We start from the raw sequence: 5,257 nt of genomic DNA, 5'->3' as shown, positions 1-5,257 counted from the left end.
TCCTCTTTCTCCACATCCTCGCCAGCATCTGCAGTCTCCTGAGCTTTTGATCTTAGCCATTCTCACTGGTGTGAGGTGAAATCTCAGGGTTGTTTTGATTTGCATTTCCCTTATGACTAAAGATGTTGAACATTTCTTTAGGAAGTCTTTATTAGCTGGCTGGTGGTGACACTGAGTGTCCAGGCTCCCGGTGTAGCCCGAGCCTTTCTCAGGGTGAGGTGTTAAACCCCAAAAACCATGTTCTGGGTTGACATACTTCAGCCAACAAGAACAGTTATCCAGAAGCAGAACTATAGAAGCCAGAAAGCAATATTAGTCCATTTAGAGATTCTTCCAGAACTATAGACTTTGATGGACAAGGCCTTTGTTTTCATTTTTGCTTGGGAGGAGGGGAGGGTGCACTGGCCTTGTGCTGAGTTTTACATCCCAAAGGGCACTTACATCATGGAGTCAGTTGTGCTAAGGTCTCAGAGGCCTCCTGAGTGATTGTTAACCATCTTGTCAATAACACGACTATTATCAGAGGTGGCTAAGAATGGCACATAAGGGAGGTGGAGAGATGGCTCAGCGGTTAAGGGCACTGACTGCTCTTCCAGAGGTCCTGAGTTCAATTCCCAGCAACCACATGGTGGCTCACAACCATCTGTAATGGGATCTGATGCCGCCTTCTGGTGAGTCTGAAGAAAATGGCAATGTACTCATATAATAAAGTAAATAAATGATTTAAAAAAAAAAAAGAGTGGCACATAAGGATAAGGCCTCGGCAGACACGTCTAATTGTGCGGCCCCTGGTTAGTGTGATTACAGTGAGTCTGGCATGCTGTAACTAATTGCTTCTGACAGGTAGGTAACCAATGAAAAGAACAGAGAGAAAGGCTCTTACACCTTTTATGGCTACTGGGCTACTATTATGGTTACCCGGGTTCTCAGTGTAGAAGTTGTGGCGTGGCAGTGCCCATTAAATATGGCCATGTGGTAATATACTAAGGATACTGATAGACGGCCTGAGCCTCCTGCTCCTTCCCCAACCCCTTCTGAGGAAACACCTTCCCAGACACACCAACTGTTTAATTACATCTTGCTTTACAAAGAGTGGCCGTCTTGTGAAACTCTCAATGCTTCTAGGCTAGTAATGGATGTAGATTCAAGGATTTTTCAGAGAAGAGCGGGGTGTTTTGGAGGGAGACTGCTACACTAAAGAGTAGCAGGGTTTTACTCACTATCCCCACCTCCCCACCACCTGCTCTCTTTCTCTCTGTGTTCTCTGGCTGGAGAGGAAGTGATCCCCCTTCTCACCGAGTCTGTCACCTCTAGGCGATGCCATCCACCTTTAAGGTCAAGGTTTTTTTTTTTTAAAGATTTATTAATTTTATTTATTATGAATACACTCTAGCTGTCTTCAGACACCCAGAAGAGGGCATTGGATCCCATTACAGATGGTTGTGAGCCACCGTGTGGTTGCTGGGAATTGAACTCAGGACCTGTGGAAGAGCAGTCAGTGCTCTTAACCCCTGAGCCATCCCTCCAACCCTAAGGTCAAGGTTCTTATGCTTTTGTCCCTTACCTATGTGGTGGTGATGGAACCCAGGCCCTGGCAGGCACAGGACAATAGTTAGAGCAGCCTAGAGTGTTTTCATATTGGATGCCCTGATAGATCCAGCCCTGCTTGGAACATCTTGGGGCAGTGACCATGTGGGAAAGCTTTTGTAGAGCTTATCATCTGGTCCTTTCTTTCCTGTCAGGGGGATAGAGTGGGATTCATGCAGCCCTGTGATTTTCTACTTTATGGTGTTTGCTTTGCAGCTGAAGCTGCTGGATCAAGTGATGGGACCCTGATACGTGTTGTACCATTTTGCACCACTAGGGGATGCTAGCAGGCCTTGTTTGTGGTTCAGGTTGACAATTCTAGGAGGCTAGCAGCTTTGACATCCAGATCCCGGAAGGTGGAGTCCCAGTGAGTCTGGGGCTCAGGCAAAGCCCTCAGGGTGACGCTAGGGTATCTTGGAGTCATCTGTACTTTGAATGACTAGAATCTGGGAACCATGGGTAGGAACCACTGACCAAGGGTATTGAGGACAAAGTAGACCTAGCCAAGTTGATTTTTGTCAAGAGTGTCCTGTCTTAGATATGCACTGTGTGGTGTTAACCCTTGCTGCGTATCTGAGGCACCAAATTATCTCGTATTTGGCTGTGATAACGTAGACAGTCAGGTTAAAATATTTGCCACAATGGAATGGAGGAGGAAATCACCCGAATAGGATAGATCTTCAACCTCGCTGTCTCCTTCAAATGTAAGAAGAGATGGATGAATTCTGACAAGAACCAAATCACCCACGCTTATTTTGTCAGGGTGGTCAAGGCACTTTGGGAAAGATTGTAAGATCTGTGACGCTTGAAGGGTGAGTTTTAAGATTTCCCCGAATGGTCACTAGATGGCAGCGTCTGACAGGAGGTTGAGTATCTGCTGGAGGCCAGGTGACAGCAGCTTAGGCCCAGCCTACCTAGAGTGAAGGGTGATATGGAGAGATGGCTCAGTCAGCAAAAATGCCTTCTGTACAAGCACGAGGCTGTGATTTCAAATCCCCTGCACCGGTGTGAAAAACAGCATGGTGGCAGCCCATAATCCCCTCCCTAGGCAGGCAGAGATGTGATGATGGGGATTGAGGCGTGAGACTTCCAGGCCAGCCAGGCTTACTGGTTTAGCCCACTCCTGCGGGCTTGGGGTGCAGGCTGGATAAAAATGGAAAGGGTGCAAGGAGCAGCCCCACACTCTGCTTCCTGGTTGAGGGTGCAGTGTGACCAGCCACATGCCCTCCTGGCCATGGAGTACTGTGTTTTCAAAGTGGGAGCCAAACAAAATAGGTCCTTAAGTGTTTCCTTATTTCTTGAGATATTTTCTCTCAGTACTGAGAAAAATAATGACTACATTTAATGCGTTGGGACATGTTAATTTATTCACTTAAAGTCATCATTCAGTGAGGTGGCTTGAATAGGAATGGCCCCCTCGGCCCATACATTTGGATGCTTTGTTCACAGTAGGTGGACTTTGGGAAGGTTAGGGGTGTGGCCTTGTTGGAGGAGGTGTGTCCCTAGGGGTGGCTTTTCAGGTTTGAAAGTCCTTGCCAGGGACAGTCGTCCTTCTGACTGTCCTGTCTGTCTGTGAGTCTCTGCTGCTTGTGGATCATGATTTAAAGCTCTCAGGTACTTTTCTAGCACCATGCCTGTCTGCCTGCCTGCATGCTTCCTCTCAGGATGGTAATGAGCTAACCCTCGGAAACTAAAAGCAAGCACCCAGTTGTAGTGGTAAATAATTAAAAAGGATGTAAAAGTAACAAAATAATAAAACTGAAACAAAAAGATAAGAATTCAAAGATGTTTATTGAGGCGTGAGAGAAGGCTCAGTGGGTAAATGGCGTCTTTCCAAACTCTTTGATCCCCAGAGATCAAGGTGAGAACTGCTCCCAAAAGCTGTCCACAAGCCTAAGAGCCTCTGTGACTTGGGGTCACAGCTCTTTTCTTCATCTAATGTTGGGGGCTTGGGGCTTTTTGCCATTACATAACTGATGGCCACAAATCTATGAGGGTGACTGAGTGATGGGCCTAGTGCCCAGGCACAGGCAAAGCTCCTACCATCCCTTCAGTGTCTCTGGGGCTTTTTTTGTCTTAGCCCAACTGGGGATCAGGCTACCTTTCCGGTCCCCGAGCCCCCTGTCCTGGGTCCTCATCCTGAGAGCCTCTCTCTTCAGGAACTGATGGATCCAGTCCTTTCTTCTGGCCTGTAGGGAGGGAACAGCCTGTATGAAGTTAACTGTGAGGATGCAAGGTGCACTCGGGAGCATGCCTAGTTTCCACTTAATCTCTTATAAGAATTTCAGGCATTTGGGGAGGAGAGCCTGAGACATTTTATCCCCTGAGAAGCAGACTCACTTCCCAGATGCTTTGGGACTATTTGGGCATCACAGGTGCTCCTAGAACCTGCATAGAGACATGGGGCTTCCATGCTCTGGGAGAATGCCGGAGGCTGGAAGCAGCCATACCAGCCTTGGTGTGCAGGTGCTAGGGACAGGGACGGTGTGACAGTCTCTCCCCACCTTGCACTTGCAGCTTTCAGACCCTTCAGGCTTTGCTACACCACAGAAAGTCACCCTGCCCAACTTGAATTTAACCTCCTTTCAACACAGGGCACCCAGACGTCCTCTTTCCTACCTGGATTCTGTAGCAGGTAAGTCCAAGAAACACTAGCACCAGGCCCAGAAAACCATGAGGACACACAGGGTGGTTTGCAGAAGTCCCCATCTGCCCCTAGCACATACTTCTGTCTTGGGCGTGGTGAGCTGAAGAGGCTCTGGAAAGGGAAAAGAAAGATGGGACCCTGGCTTTGCTCAAGGGTCTCTAAAAAGGCTTCTGCTTCCCTTGGCAACAGGCTCTGTGCTTATTCTCTCCATACCCCATGTCAGGCTGATGGGCTCAGGCAGTCCCTCATGCTCCACACGACATGAGTATCTCTGCTCCTCTCCAGAAGGCACCACCACAGATGCCCACTTCTGGAAGGTTCCATCCCCTGCAGGCCTGGTCTCCTGCTCCATATCCTGAATCAAATCCTCCCCATTCAACTGCCAGGTCAGGGGTGATGTCAGCAGGGTAGAAGCCCAGGGCCCAGCACCTCAGGGTGACATCACCTTCAGGTCTGGGGTGGCGTGTCACTGTTGTCTGTGGAGGGTCTGCAGCAGACAGACAGACAGCAGCTGGTGTCTCCAGTGGAAAAAGGCAGAAATGGGGAGACACCCTGAGGACTCCCTTAGGACACATTAAGAGGTAGAGATCTCTGAGGTGGTGGATGACCACAGTCTGGGAGGACTGGAAAGAGTTCACATCTGCTTGGCAGGGGCGCTCTCCCCAGGCATTGGACCCACCCAGGTAGTCTATGTTCCTGTGCCCAGTGGCTATGGGAGCTCCACCAGCTCCTGGTGAGCTCTCACCCTGCTGACCACAGGGAGGAGGGCTGGGCTTGGAAGGTGTCATTACCAGTTGGTCAAAGCTTCTCTCCTCCATGGTTAAGTATCTCTTTAGCCAGGACACACTCCTTCTCCAAGTAGGTCTTCTGTCTCTCCAAGCCAGTACTCATTGTTTTGCCACTTGTTGCTTGGTGTAGCCAACCCAATAGAAGGTGGCTGTGTGTAACATGGAGTCAAGTCAGGTCAGGTAATCTCTGCCATCACAGCCATACTGCCAGTGCCCTGTGGTCCTGTTGTCCTGC

At 49.1% G+C, this 5,257-nt stretch overlaps 1 protein-coding gene and 1 pseudogene across 1 annotated transcript in view; one reads left to right on the top strand and one right to left on the bottom strand.

Moving 5' to 3' along the window:
- Positions 1-5,257, top strand: part of LOC116887487 (class I histocompatibility antigen, Non-RT1.A alpha-1 chain-like) — a 26,239-nt gene that overhangs the window by 8,198 nt on the left and 12,784 nt on the right. The gene's annotated exons all lie outside the window — the stretch shown is intronic.
- Positions 4,239-5,257, bottom strand: part of LOC116887558 — a 1,340-nt pseudogene continuing 321 nt past the window's right edge.

The sequence above is a fragment of the Rattus rattus genome, chromosome 18 (assembly GCF_011064425.1).
Source record: "Rattus rattus isolate New Zealand chromosome 18, Rrattus_CSIRO_v1, whole genome shotgun sequence".
In the NCBI taxonomy this organism is placed as follows: domain Eukaryota; kingdom Metazoa; phylum Chordata; class Mammalia; order Rodentia; family Muridae; genus Rattus; species Rattus rattus.
Note: the sequence above shows the minus strand (reverse complement) of the source record. Positions and strands in the feature narration are given on the sequence as shown.